The following is a 23,456-nucleotide window of genomic DNA, read 5'->3' as shown; positions in this document are numbered from 1 at the left end:
TGAACAGTCAGCGAGACACTCAAAATGTTTTTTTTTTATTGAAAAAGGCAAAAAAGTGGATAATACAGGGATTTGAACCGTGGAGCTGCAAAACCACAGTTCTAGTTTTCTGTCCTACACCAGACTCTTTTAAACAGATATATTTGTGTCTGAACAGTCAGTGAGACACTCAAAATGTTTTTTTTTATTGAAAAAGGCAAAAAAAGTGGATAATACAGAGATTTGAACTGTGGAAGAGGAAAACCACAGTTCTAGTTATCTGGCCTACACCATACTCTTTTAAATAGATATATTTGTGTCTGAACAGTCAGCGAGACACTTAAATTGTTGTTTTAATGGAAAGAGGTGGATTACACCCAGATTTGAACCATGGAAGAGGAAAACCACAGTTCTAGTTATCTGGCCTTCACCAGAATCTTTTAAACAGATATATTGTGTCTGAACAGTCAGCGAGACACTTAAAATGTTTTTTTTTATGGAAAAAAGGCAAAAAAGTGGATAATACAGAGATTTGGACCGTGGAACTGCAAAACCACAGTTCTAGTTATCTGGCCTACACCAGACTCTTTTAAACAGATATATTTGTGTCTGAACAGTCAGCGAGACACTCAAAATGTCTTTTTTTTATTGAAAAAAGGCAAAAAAGTGGATAATACAGAGATTTGAACCGTGTAAGAGGAAAACCACAGTTCTAGTTATCTGGCCTACACCAGAATCTTTTAAACAGATATATTTCTGTCTGAACAGTCAGCGAGACACTCAAAATGTTTTTGTTTATTGAAAAAAGGCAAAAAAGTGGATAATACAGAGATTTGAACCATGGAAGAGGAAAACCACAGTTCTAGTTATCTGGCCTACACCAGTCTCTTTTAAACAGATATATTTGTGTCTGAACAGTCAGCGAGACACTCAAAATGTTTTTTTTTTATTGAAAAAGGCAAAAAAGTGGATAATACAGGGATTTGAACCGTGGAGCTGCAAAACCACAGTTCTAGTTTTCTGTCCTACACCAGACTCTTTTAAACAGATATATTTGTGTCTGAACAGTCAGTGAGACACTCAAAATGTTTTTTTTTATTGAAAAAGGCAAAAAAAGTGGATAATACAGAGATTTGAACTGTGGAAGAGGAAAACCACAGTTCTAGTTATCTGGCCTACACCATACTCTTTTAAATAGATATATTTGTGTCTGAACAGTCAGCGAGACACTTAAATTGTTGTTTTAATGGAAAGAGGTGGATTACACCCAGATTTGAACCATGGAAGAGGAAAACCACAGTTCTAGTTATCTGGCCTTCACCAGAATCTTTTAAACAGATATATTGTGTCTGAACAGTCAGCGAGACACTTAAAATGTTTTTTTTTATGGAAAAAAGGCAAAAAAGTGGATAATACAGAGATTTGGACCGTGGAACTGCAAAACCACAGTTCTAGTTATCTGGCCTACACCAGACTCTTTTAAACAGATATATTTGTGTCTGAACAGTCAGCGAGACACTCAAAATGTCTTTTTTTTATTGAAAAAAGGCAAAAAAGTGGATAATACAGAGATTTGAACTGTGGAAGAGGAAAACCACAGTTCTAGTTATCTGGCCTACACCAGACTCTTTTAAATAGATATATTTGTGTCTGAACAGTCAGCGAGACACTCAAAATGTTTTTTTATGCAAAAAGGTGGATTACACCCAGATTTGAACCGTGGAAGAGGAAAACCACAGTTCTAGTTATCTGGCCTACACGAGAATCTTGTAAACAGATATATTTGTGTCTGAACAGTCAGCGAGACACTCAAAATGTTTTTTTTTATGCAAAAAGGTGGATTACACCCAGATTTGAACAGTGGAAGAGAAAAACCACAGTTCTAGTTATCTGGCCTACACCGGAATCTTTTAAACAGATATATTTGTGTCTGAACAGTCAGCAAGACACACAAAATGTTTTTTTTATGCAGAAAGGTGGATTACACTCAGATTTGAACCGTGGAAGAGGAAAACCACAGTTCTAGTTATCTGGCCTACACCAGAATCTTTTAAACAGATATATTTGTGTCTGAACAGTCAGCGAGACACTCAAAATGTTTTTTTTTTATTGAAAAAAGGCAAAAAAGTGGATAATACAGAGATTTGAACCGTGGAAGAGGAAAACCACAGTTCTAGTTATCGGGCCTACACCACACTCTTTTAAATAGATATATTGGTGTCTGAACAGTCAGAGAGACACTCAAATTGTTTTTTTAATGCAAAAAGGTGGATTACACCCAGATTTGAATCATGGAAGAGGAAAACCACAGTTCTATTTATCTGGCCTATACCAGAATCTTTTAAACAGATATATTTCTGTCTGAACAGTCAGCGAGACACTCAAAATGTTTTTTTTTTTATTGAAAAAAGGCAAAAAAGTGGATAATACAGAGATTTGAACTGTGGAAGAGGAAAACCACAGTTCTAGTTATCTGGCCTACACCAGAATCTTTTAAACAGATATATTTGTGTCTGAACAGTCAGCAAGACACACAAAATGTTTTTTTATGCAGAAAGGTGGATTACACTCAGATTTGAACCGTGGAAGAGGAAAACAACAGTTCTAGTTATCTGGCCTACAACAGAATCTTTTAAACAGATATATTTGTGTCTGAACAGTCAGCGAGACACTCAAAATGTTTTTTTTTTATGGAAAAAGGCAAAAAAGTGGATAATACAGAGATTTGAACTGTGGAACTGCAAAACCACAGTTCTAGTTATCTGGCGTACACCAGACTCTTTTAAACAGATATATTTGTGTCTGAACACTCACAGACACACTCAATTTTTTTTCTTTGGGGGGGGGGATATCAAAAGGTCAGTAAGACGGGTATTTGTACAGTCTGACTGTGGGAAAAAAAAAAAAAAAAGAGGATTTAGATGAAATAAAAAGGATTTTTCCTGGCCCCTGAGACCTGGGGCTAAGTCTAGCAATTTGAAAAGCAGCACACAGGACAGTAATGCAGTGTTTGTTGGTATAACCACTGCGTCACCTATACAGCCTGCCTGCCTACCTGATATCTGGGATGGATATTAGTCCTGAGAAGGACTGTTTGTTTGATTTTGCAGGCTTTAGAGTCCCTACACTACCTATTTCGCAGTATAAATCTCTCCTTAACTCAGCAGCACTTTCCCTATACCATCTGATCCGGAGCGACTGTGTCCAAGAGAGCGGCGCCTGGTTTTAAATACTCGAGGTGATGCTGTGCGGCCAGCCAATCACTGTAATACCCACAACCAACATGGCTGCGGCATTACAGTGACTGGCTGGCAATCCCTGCATGTTCATTGGCTCTGTAAAGAGCGCCAAACATGCAGGGCGGAGACCCGAGCTCCCGCCCGAGTAACCCGGAAATGCTCGGTGCTCGCCGAACATCCCGAGTAGTGAGATGCTCGGGCGAGTACAGAGCAGTGTCGAGCATGCTCGCTCAACGCTATTCACTACTAAAAAGGAGATACCCCCTTATCTTCTGGATCTGGTACTCTTTCTCCTATTGATCTCAGCAATATCTGTGTTTATGACACTTCAGCCTATTCTTCTTCACAAAATACCATAGTTCCCACGAATATCACGCCTCCGTCCTCTCGGTTTCCCCAATCATCTTCGTCCTCAGTCGCATCCACATTCAGCAATGCATCCAACATTTATTTTTTAGGATTGGGCCCCACATGCCTATCCTTGACATTTTCAGGGCACATACTGTATGCCCCACCACTACCCTCCCTCCTCCTCTATCCCTCCAGTCACACTCCATAACAATGTTCTTTCCACCACTCAAATCATATGGAAAAAGAAAAAAACATTGCGGGGAAAACAAGGAGGAAGAAAACACCAACAGTCCCCCAAAATACGCCGCCACAAAAAAAGCTCTCAAACTGAAAAGATTTTCAACTTATCATATCATAGACTCGATGACTTTGAAACTAATCTGCTGACCAAAGGGTTAAAATTTTGTTCCTCACAACAAGCTAGTGAATATCAACTATTCCTGTATTTAAATAGGTTTGTTCGCAAACTCACCCTAGACAGACACTTCCAGATTGAAAAAAACAAAGTGAAATCTGAACCTTTGGCTTTAGGCTGCATGCCCACGAAGCATTTTCCAAGCGTAAACGCTTCGGAAACACTTGGGAATCCGCCCCCCATGGTCCCCAATGACAAGCCGCAATGTCAATGCCCATGCTGCGCTAAAAAATCCGCAGCATGTCCATTAATTTTGCGGACACGCAACATAATCGCCGCCATTGACTTGCATTGGACCACGTGACATCCGCATCTCTACATGTGGATAAGTGGATATCACATGGTTCAATGTGCGGATGGTACCCAGGCCTGGAGGAAAGGAGACTCTCATCCAGACCTGGGTACCATAGAAACTGTAAAAAAAGAATTTAAAATAAAAAATAAAGATTATACTCACCTACCGATGTCCTCCCGGTGTTTTGTCTGCTCCGTCCGGTCTCTTGTATTGCTCGCGCTGTTGTGAAGAACCTGCCATGACGTCATTGAGTCATGTGACCTGACAGGTCCTTCACAACAGCGCGAGCAATGGAAGTGACCGGACGCAGCGGAGATAACACCAGGAGGACATCGGAAGGTGAGTATAATCTTTATTTTTTATTTTTTTACCATTCTTATTCTTTTTTTTTTAACTAACTTGGTCACACTACTATAAATCTATGCCGGTTGCTTGGATTTATATAGTGTGAACAAGTTGTCAAGCACTTTTCCAAGTGATGCTAAAATTGCTTGGAAAAGCGCTTGATAACCCGCATGCATAAATGCATGCAAAAACGCTTGACAAACGCTTCTACCTGGCGGGAAAAATGCATGTAAAAACCGCATGCGTTTTTCCTGCCAGGGAGAAGCGTAAAGAATATGCAGCGTTTCTGCATCGTGGGCACATAGCCTTAGAGTCAGATGTATGTATACATCAACTAGTTGCACCAAAATCCCAATTTTATCCTCTGCATCATAGAGGACACTTTCTTGGAACCTTTTATTCCCTTGTCATGGGGGAGTTCGAAAGTATTAATAAAACTGAAGCAAGTATATACAATTTATGAAAAGGGGAAAGTTTGGCTTTACAATGGCTACAAAATAACACCAAAATTGTCATAAGACAAGCTGACAAGGGAGGGGGGGTGGTTGTTCAAGATCGAGATGATTATATCAAGGAAGCATTAAATATTCTGTCTGATAATAAATACTACAAAATTGTTACAGTAGATCCTACCAAATCCTATGAAAAAGAATACAACATCCTGATAAATTAAGCGTATCAAGCAAAAGTATTCAGAAAAAAAGAAAAACGGTTCTTAACCAATAATCATTCTAATTAGGCAATATTTTACCATTTACCCAAAATTCATAAAGACAATAAAACTCCCCCGGGAAGACCCATCATTTCCAGAATTGGTTCCTTAACCAGCTCCCTTTCCCATTATGTTGATTAATTCTTACAGGGTTATGTATCAAAATTACCCTCAAATCTTAAAGATTCCATACAATTGATATTGGAAACTAGAGGAGTAGAATGGGAGACCAATGTTCTTTCTTTGACCCTTGACATTTGTGCGCTGTATTCAAATATAGATCACGACCTGGGTATCGAATCTATAGATTATTATTTATCAAACGACGCATCGGTCTTGATGGAACAAAAAATCTTTCTGCTCAAAAGTCTGAGACTTATACTCAAACACAATGTTTTTTGGTCCCAAAACACACTGTACCTGCAGCAGTTCGGGACTGTGATGGGGACTCGGGTCGCACCCAGTTTTGCAAATTTATTCATGGGGCGATTCGAGTCCCTGTCGCCACTCACAGCCCCCAAAAACACAAGGATCACATTCGATATTATCGCAGATATATCGATGATCTAATTATAATATGGAGGGGCACAACAAGCGAAGCAGAGTCCTTTGTGAAAGAGTTAAACCAAAATGATTAGAGCTTATCGTTCACTAGCAATACATCTAAAGAAAAAATTGTTTATTTGAATCTTGAATAGTGAAGAGCGAGCATTCTCGCTACTGCACGGTGCTCGCCCGAGCATCTCACTGCTCGAGATGCTCGGCGCTCACCGAGTATTTCCGGTGTTGCTCAGCGGGAGCTCGGGTCCCCTCCCTGCATGTTTGGCGCTCTTTAGAGTGCCAATCAACATGCAGGGATTGCCTGCCACTCATTGTAATGCCGCAGCCCTGATGGTTGTGGCATTACAGTGATTGGATGGCCGCACAGCGTCATCAGGTCTATATCAGACTTGGCGCCGCTGTGCTTGTCACAGTCACTCCGGAATCAGGCAGAGTAGGGAGAGGTGCTGCTGCGTCAGGGAGAGATTTGCTTGTGTATTAGGTAGTGAAGGGAGAAAACCGTACATTACACATATCCATCTTAACAAACAGTCCTTTTGAGGACTAACTAATCCATCTGCAGAGATATCAGGCAGGCAGTGTATATAGGCAGGAAGGGTATAAAGCAGACTGCAGTGCATATAGCACAAGAGGCTCCATTCCAATTCTGCCTTCTGCTGCTAGATATTTCTATACAAAGGCCCAGGTCTCAGGGGCCAGGATTACTTTTTGTTGGATCTTAATCCTCATTATTTGCTTAAAAAGCAATCCAGAGAACATCGTTTTTCTGCGCCATTTGCTTGTTGGCACTGCACTGCAGAATACAGCCAGGTCGTTTCCATATTACAGCGCTAGAAATCCAGCTATTTAAAACTGTGTTTTCTCCGTCACATGGACCACATATACGTTTTCCGAAAATACTGCCATTTTTGGCCTCCATTTCAATTTTTTTTCACTGTGTCAGCAACATTTTTGACACCGGTTTGCTGTACAAACTAGTTACCTACAGGCTAGGTATTTAAAACTCTGTTTTCTCCGTCACACGGATCACATATACGTTGTCAGAAAATACTGCCATTTCTGACCTCCATTAAAAATTTCTTTCAGTGTGTCAGTGAAGCAATTCACACCAGTTTGCTGTTCAAACTACTTACCTACAGGCCAGGTATTTAAAACTCTGTTTTCTCCATCACACTGATAACATATAAGTTCGCTCCAAACTCAGTCATTTGTAGTGAGCCGTGGAAGATACTGTCCTCCATTGAAAATGGGCAAGGCACGTGACAAGGGACGGGGAACTGGACGTGATGGTGATGGTGCATGCAGAGGCCGAGGACAAGGCCGTGGGCAAGCTGAAATTGTGCCACAACAAACACCCACATCTTCTCACCCGACCTTCCTGTCCCAGTTCCTAGGGGACCGCAGCACACCACTATTGAACCCAGAGCAGTGTCAAAAGGTTGATGGTTGGATAACGGATAATGCTTCCAGTCACTTAGCCACCACCACCACCCTGTCTTCCACACGGTCAAGTCTCAGTATCCATGAGTCTGGACCGCATATTCCTCACCCTGATCCTCCTTCCTCCCACCATGCCAAGTGCCCGGAGACAACTGATCCCACACATGGACACTCTGAAGAGCTGTTCACTTTTACATTCATAGATTCGGGCCTCTCACCCGGTCCACTTGAAGCGGGGCAAGATGCATACCAGGATGGGGGTTCAGAGGGTGCCATGCATACCAGGATGGGGGCTCAAGGGGTGCCATGCATACCAGGATGGGGGCTCAAGGGGTCCCATGCATACCAGGATGGGGGCTCAAGGGGTGCCATGCATACCAGGATGGGGGATAAAGGGGTGCCATGCATACCAGGATGGGATGGGGGGCACTTATACCAGGAAGGAGGGGCCATACATACCAGGATGGAGGATATTAACAGAATTGAGGGACATTACCCAAATACCAGTTTCAGCAGCAGACCCCCTCCCCCATAACAGGGCATCAAGACCACATGTTTTGCTTACATTTTTTTCCTATTTTCCTCCTTTAAAACCTAGGTGCGTCTTATGGTCCGGTGAGTTTTATAGTCCCAAAAATACGGTAGTTAATAATACCAGTGCATCTTACTGGAAAAAAACGGATATACCTATCTTTTCAGATATTAAAGAAAAAATGGCTCTACATAAATTATATGACTACTGATTTGCAAACTCTAATAATAACCTTAACAATTATTTCAAAAAATTAACAAATTGGCCTGAAATATATTCCTGGTTGTTACTTAAATTATTAATACATATACTTATTAGGTTTAATTGGATATCTATTATATTACAACTAAGTTGTTCTATAACCATATTTTGATTTTCATCTTAATTTACTTGTTGTAATACTATATATTCTACTGTTTATTAAATTTTGAGTTCTCCTTCCCCTTATCCATTTTCTCACACCTATCCATTCCTCTCCCGTCCCGCATATATTCCTCTAATCCCTAACCATATCCCTACCCCTTGAACTGTTATAAAATATTAATTAAAGATTATTGAAAACAAATATAGTGTCACAGGGACAAGTGTAAATCAATCTACTAGGTAAAAAATCCTACGACTTGCCGCGTCATATCTTTCACAACCCCGAAAGTTTAAATCATGTGATATCTAGCCACCGTCAACCACTGGTACAGTGATCACTTAAAAGGTCCAGCATCCCTCTCCTCTGACACGGCCCTGAGGAAGTGTGGACAAAATGCGCGTCGGGGAAGAGGGATGCAGGACAGACTCAGTCTCACACTCCACCGTGTAAGTGGCATAATGCTATTAGCAATACATTTTACATTTTTTTGATTGCATCTAGCAGGGTTATTGTACATCAGAGGCAGTCCATGTTTTCCAGGCGTGCGGTATTGCATGTTTAGCCATACATGTTGTGAGTTTCTAACAGGCATATAAACTGCTTTTCACCTCTACTCTTTTGCTTCTGTGAACACTAAGTTACATACATGCTCTGTAGTAGCCCTGTTGACGCGCCCCCAGGGCCGTGGGGTACTCGGTGCCGGGCCTATAGATGCTGGGGAAGGGATAAGTCACAGTGGCGGTGGCCCGGTCCGTGGCCCAGGGCGGTCAACAAAAAGGGGAAGGGAAAATATTTATATGGGATTTGTAATTCTTAGGCAGTGTTTGTGACGCACCTGTGGTGTCTGGTAATAGGTACCAGCGCTGCTGCAGACCTCTGGGGTGGTTGATAGGGCAGCTGGGTTGGAACGGCTCCCCACAGGTGGAGCGGGCCCCAGGGCAGTATAGAATGGGTATGGTGGTGCTGGGTCTTGTGGTGCAGGAGAGATGGCGCAGCGGAAATAACTGACGGAGGCAGTGGAGTGCAGTTATCCGAGTTTACTCACAGTTCTGTTCAAGTTCCTCAGGTACACTGTACGGGTGTCAGCCTCCCGCGTCGCACTGCGTCTACCAGGCAGGGGTTCAGCACTTTCTCAAGTTTATCAGGAGTGCTTGACGGAACCCCGCTTTCTTTATGTTCCTTACTAGACCGACTTCTCGCGCCGGGTCTTCTCTCTCCTGCCCTGCGCTTCCCCACACACAGTCCCGATCGGGTGCTCTGAAGTCCCTCTGGGCAACCTGGAGTTCCCGGACCTACTTGGTGCCCCTCACGGTGACTTGGGTGAGACTGTGGCAACTGCACCATGGAAGTGCAGAAGCCTCCGGTTTTCCAGCCGAGACCTGGAGTAACACGGCTGGTCCAGGGACCGGTTCCCTTCTTGCGGCCTGATCCCTCTAACACTTGGCAGATTCGGGCGTACGGGTGCCGTCCTGCACTCACCATACCCCCTGGCATCCCTTATGTTACCGGAGCCTTTCTCCTCTACTCCCCTCCTGGGCCTCTCTTACTTGGCCCCAGGCATGGAGCAGAGCTCCTGAAGAGACTCTGCTCCCCTCCTCTCCTTATTACTCACTGACTGACTGTCCTCTCCTTCCACCCTAAGATGGCTTCCCTTTATATACCTCCTATAATGGTGCTCCCCTACGCTACTTCCTCCACCCTCACCCACTACTGGTTCCCCCTATCTTTGGTTCCCCCCACTCCATCCAGGGACAGGGCTCAGCAGAACACAGTGCATCTTGCCCTTCCAGCCGGCCTGGAGCAGTGTACTGTTGAGTGCAGGTGTTGTGGTTCCGGGAAGCACTCCCTCCTTACCTGAGAGAAGGAGGCACCACACCTCTGGGTGATGTGCAGTACCTCTGTGGCGACTGAACCCTCAGGGGAGCCACACTGTCTTTTCCAGACATTGGTGTATTATAATTCTGAGCATTATAATTCTCCATACACATGCACTTTAAGGGTTTATTATGTATTTATCCCTTGATTGGTGACTTTGAAGCAGGGTTTATTTTTTTTTTGTTTAACCACTGGACCACCCCAATTAATGAACAATTTCCTTCTTTGATATGCACATGCACTTTGGATAGTTTCAATCCTTGTAATTGTTGGATTATTCAGCGGTATAGGTTACTCTGCAGTGACTATCTCTGTTAGGTTGTTCTATGCTATTTTGTGGGGTGCACCAGGAAATAATATTCATGCATACTGGGTTGGCATTTCTTAGCATCCCTCAAACAAGAGACATCTGTTTTTATTTTATGTATGTGTTTGGTAATTTTTAAATTTTTTATATTCTATATATATTTATATGATTCATTGTACTACAGTGCTGCTTACCATTTTTGTCACGCCTTCATTTTTTCGTAGACTGTACAATATCTTCAGAAATAAATGGAAATGTACCAAAGTTATATCCTCAGGATTTGTGGTCCAAAGTAATACAACAATACAATATTGTTTTTCAACTTCCATGTTGCAATTTCAAAGAAAAAAGTGAATGTGCCACAATAATGGCACCTGTAATTAATACTTGGTTGCACACCCTTTGTCATTGCTGACAGCCTCCAAACGTTTCTTGTAGCCATCTGTAAGCTTCTTGCACTTCTCAGCTGGAATTTTCTCCCATTTTTTCTTTGCAGTTTGTTCAAGCTCTTGAATGTTTGCAGGGTTCTTTTTCCCAATGGCAGATTTCAGCTCACCACTAAGATTTTCAATGGGATTGAGGTCAGGACTCATTGCTGGCCATTTTAAAACAGTCCATTTTTATTTTTCAACCATTCATGTGTACTTTTGGATGTGTGCTTTGAGTCATTGTCTTGCTGGTGGACCCATGATCTTTGACTCCACCCAAGTTTTCTTACACTGGGCTAGACATTTCATTCTAAAATCTCTTGATAATTCTCTGATTTCATGATTTCAGTGATACGGTCAAGGCCTCCAGTACCGGATGCAGCAAAACAACCCCACAGCATTATGGATCCTCCACCATGCTTAACTGTTGATAAGGTGTTCTTTCCTTAAAAGCTTCATTGCACCCTCTGTAAACAAACTGTTGTTTTGCATTGCCAAAAAGTTCTATTTTTGTTTTATCTGTCCACAGAACATTTTCCCAGAAAGATTGTGGTTTGTCAAGGTACTCTTTGGCGAAGATTAATCATTCCTTTTTATGTCTTTTCTTCAGCAATGGTTTCTTTCTTGACCTTCACCCATAAAGCTCTGCTTGGTTTAGTGTGCGGCGTATGGCACTTGTTGAAACCATGACCCAAGACTGTTCCGGGTTGGCCTTCAGGTCTTTGGATGTTTGGCGTGGTGGTTTTTCCACCATTCGCACCAACCTTCAAAGACATCTCTTGTCAATTTCCTCGTTCCCCCACACCCAGGGACATTCTTGACAGTTCCATGCTTGGCAAACTTCTTAATAACATTGTGCACTGTTGAAACTGTGATAACAAAGTCTTTGGAGATGGCCTTTTACCCTTTGGAAGTCTTGTGTTCGCTAATAATAGCAGTTATAATGTCCTCAGACAGGTCTTTTGTCTTCACCATTGTGACAAAGGAATAGAGCCTACCAAGTGGCTTTTTAAAACACTGAAGTCATCATTCATTGGCTAATTCATGTCACATGGGCTCGGGTAATTAATCACAGGTGAATCTCTTTTGTGATTTACCACAGGCGAGTCAAAATGTGTTTCCATACTAAATTAATGTAAAGGGTGACAATACCAGTGACACAGCAAGCTTTAGGTTTTTCTATCCCCCCTAATTGATTTTTTGTTTTTAATTATTTTTTATCATTTGCTCTTTTGTATTTAACATGAGTGCTCTATACAAAAACTGTTTCAACTGATTCATTTTTTTTCAGGAGTCATTCCACATTATGTACCTCATCTTCATGGGTGCTAATAATGATGAGCAGGACTGTATATTGTATTGTATTAGTGCATTATACCTCCTATTTCTTATTTCTACGCTCTGTACTAACATTTATTACACACATAATCCACTCGATATGCTTGGATGCTATGTTTGGATTTCTTTTTCCCTTAATAATAAAGATCTTCATTTAAAGACTGCATTTTGAGTTTACTTGTGTTATCTTTGTGTAATATTTCCATTTGTATTGTGATCTGAAACATTTAAGTGTGACAAAGATGCAAAAGAATAAGAAATCAGGAAGGGGGCAAACACTTTTTCACACCACTGTATGTGTGAAGTGTAAAGTAAATTCTACAAGGTTTTCTATATATTGAGAAAATATAAATCTGATAACTGTGACTTGCATTTGTATTTATCCCTCCGGAGTAAATAGTTTGTAGGACCACCTTTCGCTGCAGTTACTGCTGCAAGTCTTTTCAGGTATGTCTCTACCAGCTTTGCATCTAGAGGTGACATTTTCTTCCATTCTTCTTTGTAAATGCTCTATCTCAGTGAGATTGGATGGAGACGTCTGTGAGCAGCAATTTCAAGTCTTGCCACAGATCCTCAATGGGATTTCGGTCTGGCCTTTGGGCCATTCACACACATGAATCTGCGGTGAGGGGTTCAGCATGAGGCTGCGGTATGTGCATTGCATTACACACATCTATTGCCTGGTACATTCTCATACTTACCACAATGCTCTTCAATTCTATAAAATGTCAATCTGACATTTACAGAGTCACTTTTATCCCAAGCTTCAGAGCTACAACTAGAAGATGATTCCAAAAGTATAGTATCCAGAATATTAGTAATATACAGTGAACAGAAAAATAAGATTATCCCAAGATAATAGGACAAAACACCAACATAAAGTGTCATGCAGTGCTCCATCATTAGTGGCAAATGCTGCCCATGTCAGTAATGTCATACAGAGCCCATAAGAATATATTCACCATCAATACTATAAACCCAGGTATGACAATAGTCATTATGGCACATTATACCGATACATGTGTAGGCTCCGCATGGTGCTGGAATTCAGAAGTTCAAAGTGCACATTTCTTATAGCTCCTATATTGTACATATGGCAACTATATGGCACAGTTGAATGGCATTACCCATATGGGCAGTTCATGGCACTAGTTATATTCCCAGTATATGGTAACAGAATTGTATCCACCTGTATTTTATATTTAAAGTGCTGTCTATAAAAGGATAGTTTTTTACATCAGTCAGATTAATTACATTATTAAAAGGCTATACGCAATTTCTTAATTGGGTAAAATTGCAAAGTGCTTGTAAAAATAGGGAACTTTGCAAATAACCCCTTTTTAAAAATTCTCTTCATTTCTCATGAGAGGAGGTATTTTTAATTCTAGAACTTGCTTGTTGCCTAGGTCAGCCACCATTCTGTCTGTCAGAGTTGACTGATCTCCCAAACAAGGAGGACAGCGCTTACAAGTTGTTTTCTATAGAGCTTGTGAGTGCTGCTGAGAAGCTGTCTAGATACCTGGATTCAGCCACCTTCAGGGTCCTTGAGCTCCTCCGATGCCTCATGCCACATCCAAGCACTGATTTTACAATACATACTGCTTATATTATTATACAAATCTGTTAGCCCAGATGAGGCTGGTGTACTTGTCAGCATATGCATAAGGATGGCTGTATAATTCTTTGTGAAACTTTTCCTTTATCACATTAAAATAAGGATAAAATGCTCCTCTTAACATCAGGATTGCACAGCCATCCTGATGTGAATTTTCAGAGTACGTACATCAGCCCCATCTGGTCCGAGATCTGATTAATAGTATTTTTACAGTTTGCTTTGTGAAACCTGGTCACATAACTGCTTGAACGTGTGAGTGCTGTGCTGTAAGAGGACGGACACCGAGACAGCTTGAGACTCTGCGGAGGAGCCTTCCAGCAGGTGGTGTAAAGTTTGGAAAGTGGAAGCCCAGCGTAAATGTTTTTGCCAGTCATCTATCTGTGGTGAAGCTGTTCCCCTATTTAAGAGTATTTGTAGTTATGAAGCATGTTGGCGTCTCGGAGACTCTGTGACCAGTAAGCTTGTTGCCTCTTTTCAGTAACATTATCCTAAACTGTCACCAGTATGTGCCTGAATTACTTCTGCCGTCCTTTAGTGGTGACACCAGATAGCAGACTGCCACCAATGTCATTGTATCCTAAAGAAATGTCCTAAAGCATTCCCACCCCATAATCACACTGTGCCTTACAGGCATTTACTGTTCATAGAGAAGGTCGTCTACTCTGGAGCAATGGACATCATGAAGCTTCACTAGAAGAGCATCTATCCCTTCTGTAAGCCCAATTATTCTACGCATTACAGCTATTTAGTTACACAGCAAATATGTAATTCTACATTGACAGCTCAGGCCAGAAGTGGCATGCTGGGTCATTTAATAAGGGTCTGTGTTATTGAAGCAAATTGTTTCCATTAAAATTGTGCAAAATATTATTTTTAAGTCGTAAAATGTATAATACAAAATCGTCATCATGATCTTTATCAAACATTCACTGTAAAAAATAATAATGTGACATAAGAAAAAAATCTGAAAAACTTCCAATATACATCTAAGACAAAATGTATAATCTAGAATATAGTGAATAAGCGAATACAATTGAGAAGCGAATATCAAGTATAAGCAAATAATCCTCATTAGGGTTTAGCAAAAAATTACAAAAAACATGCTAATATGCCGAGACACTAGCAATGACTAATCTAGAATTCAGCAGAAAAATCAATCTGTATGCACCAAATATGGAATTAAATTACAAATAACTCCAGTCCATATACTGATAATCCAATTTATCACAAGAAAATAGTTATATGTGAAAAAAGTATGTAGTATAGTGTAAAAAATATAACCCACCAATATCATTGCTATTGGCAAATAAAATCCTTGTGTCCGGTCTAGGAGGGCAGTATTTCCCTATTTACACTAATAAAAAGCGTGTTCATTGCCTTGTCATTTCCTATAGTATTAACACCAGAATGAGTATCCACAGCGGCATCTCAAGTTCAGACTTACACTATTTTTGATGGACTAGAAGCCAAGGGCATGTTCACATGTTGCATTTTTGCCGTATTTTCCAAAGTTATTTCCGCACGTTCTTAGCATGAAAAAACGCAGTGTTTTAATGTACTAGCAAAGTCAATGAGATTTATGAAATCTCATGTACATTCTGCTTATTTTTTCCTTGCAGATTTGAAGAAGTTTCATATCTTCTGCATTTCAATTCTTTAAGCGTTTTCGCACATATTTTAGGCAGCATTTTACCCGCCAACGCTCTAGTATTTCTTTTCCTCTACAAATAATAACCGTGTGCACATCCCCTAAATGCTGCAAAACAGCGTCAGAAGGAAAATGGTGGCAAAGAGCGTTCTGCAAAACAGCAAACTCATACATGTGGGTTTTCTAAGAAACCATTATAGTAACTAGAAATTATTCTTTAGAAACCTATAGTTGTCATTACGTGTAAATATTACTATCGAGATTGCTACAAAATATGTTCAAGTCTTAACCTGAAAATGTGAAAAAGATCTGGATATTTGAGTCTTTCTATAGGAAAAAAGGCAGCAGAAAAGCTTAAATAAACCTCTATCTGTGAGCTTGGCCTAATACTATGTGATATGATAAGAATAAAATAGAAAAACACCAATATCTGATAACTCATATATATGACTGCTTATGGTCAATTCCTATCACATGACCAGTGAGCACATTGGAATGTTGCCGGTTGGCAGTTGGAGAGTTGCAGTTGGCTTGCATGCGGATGAGGAGGAGCTGCCTTCAGCAAAGCGATATTATGGAGATTAAAGAGGAGGTCTTTAGGATGAGAGGGAAGAAAAGGAGAAGAAATGTTTTGGACTCATCGGATGATGAGAAGCCGTCCATCAAGAAGAGCCATAGGAGAGGAGAGAAGAGAAATGGCTCAGAGTTGGAGATCGTCTCCCAGAAGATTGATCACCAAGGCCAGAAAGAAGAACAGGAATGTCATCAGGAGGTCCTAGTTGGAAGAAGTGGAGCCAAGAGGAGAAGACAAATCTTTGGCTCATCACATGAAAGCTCTTCAATCAAGAAAGAAGAAGAAGGGCAGAAGACCACCAAGGGCACAGGTAATACTATGCATCAATTTACCACAGGGAGCACCATGACATGTAGCTTCTCATGCCCACACTTACAGATCAGGGCAATGTTGTCACTTTACACAAGTTACACATCTTTTAAATCTGACAGGTGGAGGATGTGATACATGAGCAAGATCTGAAGCTGGAGGGTTATAGAACTGTTCCCCAGTCCATTTATATATATGTATATATTCAGTACTTTGTTAAACCCCTACATGATCAGGCCATTTTTCCCCATTCTTGCCAAGGCACATTTTTTTCTTATTTTCATACATATGGTTTAAAAAACTGTAAAAAATTGTAATGTTTGGATATTTAAATATTTTTTTGTGAAACATCGAGTCTAAATTTTACAATATTTTAATATTATTTTATTTTTTTTCTGATAATATCTGTAGTAAATAAAGGATTTCTGTGTCTGTGTTATTTTTATATATTAGTTACATGTTTTTTTTGTTAGGTATGGGGCTTGTAAAAGCAATTTGGATAGTCAGTGTTTTTTTATTGATTTTTTCCTGTTTTTTTTGCTCTTTATTTCAATGATTTTACACAGGGGTTGTCTAACTTTTCAAAAATTTGCTTTTTTCTTGCTTGAATGGATAAAAATAAATTGCAATATGGTTTCATTAAAATAAATTTGAGTCGTTTGCCTCCTATAGTCTTTGCTTTGCGCTGTCTGTTGCTGGCTGCAGAATTAGTTAATGAGGTTGACCATTTTATCTTTACTTTAACAGATGTGTTGGGGACATGATTTTGTGGCATTTGCTATGATATACTGTAGGTATGTCAGATTCTCCTCCTGCTCTTGTTACTGCAGCTTTCCTTACAGACTGCCCAGCTCTCTAGTCTATAATATGGCTGCTGGTGGAGGAGCAGTGACCAGACCTGTCCGTCAGTCTACTTCACTATAAAAGCATCTTTCTCATGTGAGGTTTTCAATAGGACAAGGCTGATGGAGTGGTCTGGTTACATGCTCCTCCATCAGTGACCATTGTATGGACTGGAGAGCTGTGCAGTATGTGAGGAAAGCTGATCTAACAAGTGCAGGAGGAGAACCTGCCATACTTATATAATAGTAATTGTTAATAAACCTGTGTCCCAAACACATCTGCTGGTATATTGATCCTAGTTACAGGGGACATTCAACCTACTGCCTATATAGCAGGGTTGACTGGGTCTCCTAGGACCCAGAAGCTCTTGCTCTTTCCCTACACCCGGCCATCACATGATCTCTGGGTCTGGAGCAGGAAGCGCTATCTGCGCTTACCATACTGAATACACAGCACTTGTTCAGAGCTGTGTGCACAGTAATTGAAAAGGCAGAGACGGTAATAAATCCTCTCTACCTTCTCTATAGGGAGTATCCAAAAAGACAAGAGTCGGTCCCTATAAATGCTCTTCCATAACTATATAACCCAAAAAGAGAAAAATGGAAACAGGAGCAAATCCAATAAAAGTTACATTTTTATTACAAAAATGTAAGTAAAATAAGACATAATCAAAAGAGATAAAAAATCCAAGGGAAAGAGGTGACAACAAAGTGCCACGGAACCACAGGAATAAACCAATGAAGGGCAAGAGACAATATATCTATATATATGTATATATATATATATATATATATATATATATATATATATACATATATATATATATATATATACATATATATACAGTGTGGGCCATTTATATGGATACACCTAAATTAAATGGGAATGGTTGGTGATATCAACTTCCTGTTTGTGGCACATTAGTATATGGGAGGGGGAAAACTTTTCCAGATGGGTTGTGACCATAGTGGCCATTTTGAAGTTGGCCATTTTGTTTCCAACTTTATTTTTTTCAATGGGAAGAGGGTCATGTGACACATCACACTTATTGAGAATTTCATAAGAAAAACAATGGTGTGCTTGGTTTTAACGTAACTTTATTCTTTCATGAGTTTTTTACAAGTTTATGACCACTTATAAAATGTGTTCAAAGTGTTGCCCATTGTGTTGGATTGTCAATGCAACCCTCTTCTCCCACTCTTGACACACTGATATCAACTCTGCAGAAGAAATGCTAGCACAGGCTTCCAGTATCCGTTGTTTCAGATGCTGCACATCTCGTATCTTTATGGTAAGGTGTGGTATATGGGTTACAAAGATGGGGGGGCCATTCTTCATCAATGAAAACCTCAATGCCTCTGGATATCTGAAATTGCTACATGATGATGTGTTGCCTTCTTTATGCACTGAAGATCCGAGCATTCCTACATGAACAGTTTCCTGGAAAGTGGATTGGTCGTCGTGGGCCAGTTGAATGGCCACCAAGGTCTCTCGATCTGACCACCTTACACTTTTATCTTTGGGGTCATCTGAAGGCAATTGTCTATGCTGTGAAGATATGAGATGTGCAACATCTGAAACAACGGATACTGGAAGCCTGTGCTAGCATTTCATCTGCGGTGTTGCTATCAGTGTGTCAAGAGTGGGAGAAGAGGGTTGCATTGACAATCCAACACAATGGGCAGCACTTTTAACACATTTTATAAGTGGTCATAAACTTGTAAAAAACTCATGAAAGAATAAAGTTACGTTAAAAGCAAGCACACCATTGTTTTTCTTATGAAATTCTCAATAAGTTTGATGTGTCACATGACCCTCATCCCATTGAAAAAAATAAAGTTAGATCCAAAATGGCAGACTTCAAAATGGCCGCCATGGTCATCTCCCATCAGGAAAAGTTTAAAAAAATGTTAATAAATACATTCAATTGATTCATTAACATAATTACTGCATCCCATGCACAAAGGTTAATGATACACTAAATCAGGGATAAGACATAGAGCAACTGGAAAAGAATGTATCAGAGTCCAGATCACAAGTAAAACATATAAAGTACGAGTGCACAGCAGGAACTAATTATACAGTGCAAGTTGCTAATATCCAGATAAAGAGATGAATCATGCCTATGACAAAGATGTCACAACATAAGTATGTCTTCTAGTGAGAGTAATACACAGTGACACATATAGAAAGTTATGGTCCCACATAAAATGAGAGTACAGCCCAGTTACAACCTGTGGATGGCGTGAAAGCGGCCTCGACGCGCGTTTCGAGTCCTGCTTCTTCAGGGGGGATTGTGTATGGGTGACAGGCAGGGGGTATATATATTCAAAGTATATTGGCACGTGTAGCGAGGGTACAGCGGCGCTTCCGGCGGCGGAAGCCAGTGCCGGAAGCCAGGGAGTCAGTGTCCAATGCAGCAGGTGCCCGCCCCCCGCTGACACGTCAGTGAGGAGGGCCCGAAGTGCCGCGTCATAGGGACGCGTATCCATGGCAATCAGGTGCTTGCCAGCTGGCAGAATGCGCACAATCATCAGGATGCCAAAAGATGCAGACATAGTTAGAGGGAGAGAAAGAAATTGCAGAGAACATTACCGGCCCATACCTGGTGTAAGTTAATCATGACTTTCTATGTATATACTGTATATATACACAAATATACAAAAATGCAATGATGCAGATAAAAGAGGGAAAATAATATATGAAAACACACAATCAGGAAAATATAGACATCATATTGTGAGAATTATATACAACATATGTGTATAAAGTATAATGTCCACCAAGTAATACCCAAAGTATCATTATTAAATATAAAGGAGTATATATAGAGAGAGTCATGAGACAATATAATATAATATGTACCCAATATGGTACAGAGAATATGGGAATACTATGTGTATCAACAGAACAAAGTTATAAATTGTGCATAAATGTGCAAAACTAATGGTGGCAAAAAAGAGGGGAGGGAAGGGAAAGGGAAGAGGAAGAAAAAATGAAGATGTGACAAGTGAATGAAAACATGGAAACAATAATAAACAGAGAGTGCACGAATTGTGTGAATATTTTTTATTATTATTTCGTGACCAAGCCCATGTGGTGCAGATGTCGGATGCATCCAATGGCAACCAGAATCACAGCAACGTGAAAAACCACATATGTTACGTGAAAGTGTTACACTAGTGAGTAGTGATGAGCGAGCATGTTCGTTACTCGAGATTTATGAGCATGCTCGGGTGTTTTCCGAGCATCTTCAGTGTGCTTGAATATGATGTTTGAGTCACTGTGTGTGCATGATTTGCGACTGTTTGACAGCTTTAACACATGTGAGGAATGCCTGTTTGTTAGGCTTTCCTCACATGTATTAAAGCTGTCAAACAGTCGCAAATCATGCACAAACAATAACTCAAACATAACACCTCAGCATGCTGAAGATACTGGGCGAGCACCCGAGTATGCTCGCCGAAAGGGTTAACAAAACACGCTCGCCCATCACTACTAGTAAGACCAATCACAGGTAAAATAAATATAATAAATAACAATAGTATAAAGAGATAGTTAATGTCACAATACAAATGTATGTGTGTGTGACGCTCTCAGCCCTCCCTGGGAGATGGGGTTACTCGGAGCCGGGTTGGTGAAAAGGGGTAGCGGGGGAGACAGTCGTGGCCTGGACCCGGTCCGTGCCCAGTGCGGTCACATAAAAGGTTGTTAATGGGCTTTCAGGGTTGAGTGGTATTTTCCGACTACGCCACCTACGGTTTCCGGTGATGAGCACCAGCGCTGCTTCAGTCCACTGAGGCCGGTGTTACAGACAGCTAAGATGGGACTGCTCCCCGCAGGTGGAGCAGGCCTCAGGGCAGCATGAGGAGGAATGGTGGGTGCAGTGCCGCGCAGGAAATAACAGGCTGAAGTGGGGTGTGAAGTCATCCAGGGTTTTTACTCACATTCAGATGAACTTTATCCGCAAAGCTTCCCTCTGCTACACACGGCGTACTGCGGCCACCGGGAAGGGGGTCCAGCACTTTCCAGGTAGATCAGGAGCACCTGTCGAGACCCCTCTGGTGTGTGTTCCTCTCCTTGGCAAGTTCTCCCACTAAGTCTTCACCTGACTGTGTGTGGTTAGAACAAGGTGTAAGGCTGGGTCCCACTGGATAGACGCAGGTAGAGAAATACAGGTGGCGTATGCCGCTCCGTCCGTATCCCCCTGGGATCCTTTTGGCTGTGGAGCCTTTCTCCTCTGCTCCCCTCCAGGACTTCTTAGGTAGGGACCTTGACCGGGTAGAGACAGCGGTTAACTCTAACCCGCTTCTCATCTCAAGGCAAGAGAACGAGGACCGTGTATCTTCAGTCAGCTGCAGGCTCTAGCAGAGGACCACTATCAGAGACGAAGATCACAATCAAAGGACCATGAACCTAAGATGGCCGTAGTTTAAATATGAATTAATAAGTGTAACCTAAAAGTGTGTCCTCCACCCTCTATCCCGGCCCTGGGCAGCACCTTGGTGCATTTAGGCCCCCTACAGGACAGGAGTGGTGTAGTGCTGAGTGGTGAAGTGGAATCCCGAGAAATGCTCCATCCTTACCTGGTAGAGGAGGTACCACACCTCGTGCTGAGGTGCAGTACCCCTGTGGCGACTGAACCCTCAGGGGTGCCACATGTGCCCTTCACATATGAGTGAGCATAGACATGTGTTATATAGTAACATAGCTACTGACATCAGTATAATGGAAAATGCATAATAAAGTGCCCGTGCATTAAAAAAATGAAAAAATCAGAAAATTATAAGCCACAATGGGCAAGAGGAATCGAAAAAATAAAATAAAAAATATACAAGTGATAGGAATACTGACGTGTCAGTGTGACACAGAAAGTGCATCTTAAAGTGCCCTTTTTTGTGCATCCAAAGTCACAGGTTTAAAGCAACAATAAACAAAGAGTAAAAGCCGATCAATAACAATAGTGAGTAAAATATTTTATAAAAAATACTCATAGCAAATGGAATCAATTAGTGGCACACCGCACAGAAAAATACCAATTGGAATAGACAGGTCCAAAAAAGAGAGAGCAGCAGGGCGGGATGCTGCTTAAAGGTGAGTACATATCCATAAAAAGGGAGACGCGTGGAGCGCTGGCCCGCAAGGACGATCAGGCACCCGGTCAGCCGGTACTGTACACATCCCCGAGGGGGGTAGAAAAATGGAGGGAGGGAAGGGAGAAGAAGATCCTCCAAGTGAGTGGTGGTCCAGCATCTGTCTCACAGTAGAGTGTACAAAAATACTGGATACCCTGCATGTAAATAAAAAAGTGAGAAGTTATAAACAGCATAAAACATAAGTAAAACCTAAACACAATAGCACATTACAAGAAAGGGACCTTGATGAGGCCTTTGGGGCATATGCAATCAATTTTCAGAATCCACCGAGTTTCCAACTGGGCAACGGTCTTTCTCCAATTTCCCCCTGCTTGTCAATTAATACCCGGTCAATGCCCCGAATTTGGAGGAGGCTAGCATCACACCCATGTTTTAACTTGAAATGCCTTGGGATAGGCTTCAATACAGTATCGTCAAGAGATTCTGATGCATTTTTAGTATCTCGCACATGCTGCCTCACACGCACTCTCAGTTGGCGAAAAGTAAGACCCACATAGATGAGGCCACATGGACACAAGGCGTGGTAGATTACTCCTTCTGTATTGCAAGATGTATGCTGTGTGATTTGAAACTCCTTATGACCATCACTTGATGGGAAGGATGTACACTGCACCAGATTTGCACAGGCCGCACAGTTCTTGCATGGATAGAAGCCCCATCTGGGGTCTTTTGAGCTGAAGGCTTTCTCTGGTCCAGGATCTTTATGGTAACTATGTACCAGCAAGTGCCTCAGGTTCTTCACCCTTGTATAGGTGGTGGAAGGGACTGGTGTAGTACATTTGGAAAGGACTAGGTCTTGCTTCAAAATGGGCGAATATTTCCCCAATGCATTTCTAACATCTATCACAGTAATTGAAAAGGCAGAGATGGTAATAAATCCTCTCTACCTTCTCTATAGGGAGTCCGACTGTGACTGCCAGTAGGCTCCGGGCTGAGGTAACTGCACAATCTGGTGCGGGTGTTATACAATGTAGTGTTGTTTTAGAACAGACCTGCACAACATATGGCTCATGTACCGCATGCAGCCCACCAAAGTTTTGCTGCAGCCCATGGAGCCGTCCAGGATATGGAGCTCCCATCTTCTTATATTCAAATGTTTCAGACGCAAACATATTTGAACACTGTCATCG

Source organism: Phyllobates terribilis, unplaced genomic scaffold (assembly GCF_046119375.1).
Source record: "Phyllobates terribilis strain yellow unplaced genomic scaffold, ASM4611937v1 Scaffold_11__3_contigs__length_659146591, whole genome shotgun sequence".
In the NCBI taxonomy this organism is placed as follows: Eukaryota; Metazoa; Chordata; class Amphibia; order Anura; family Dendrobatidae; genus Phyllobates; species Phyllobates terribilis.
This window is presented reverse-complemented; position numbering follows the sequence as displayed.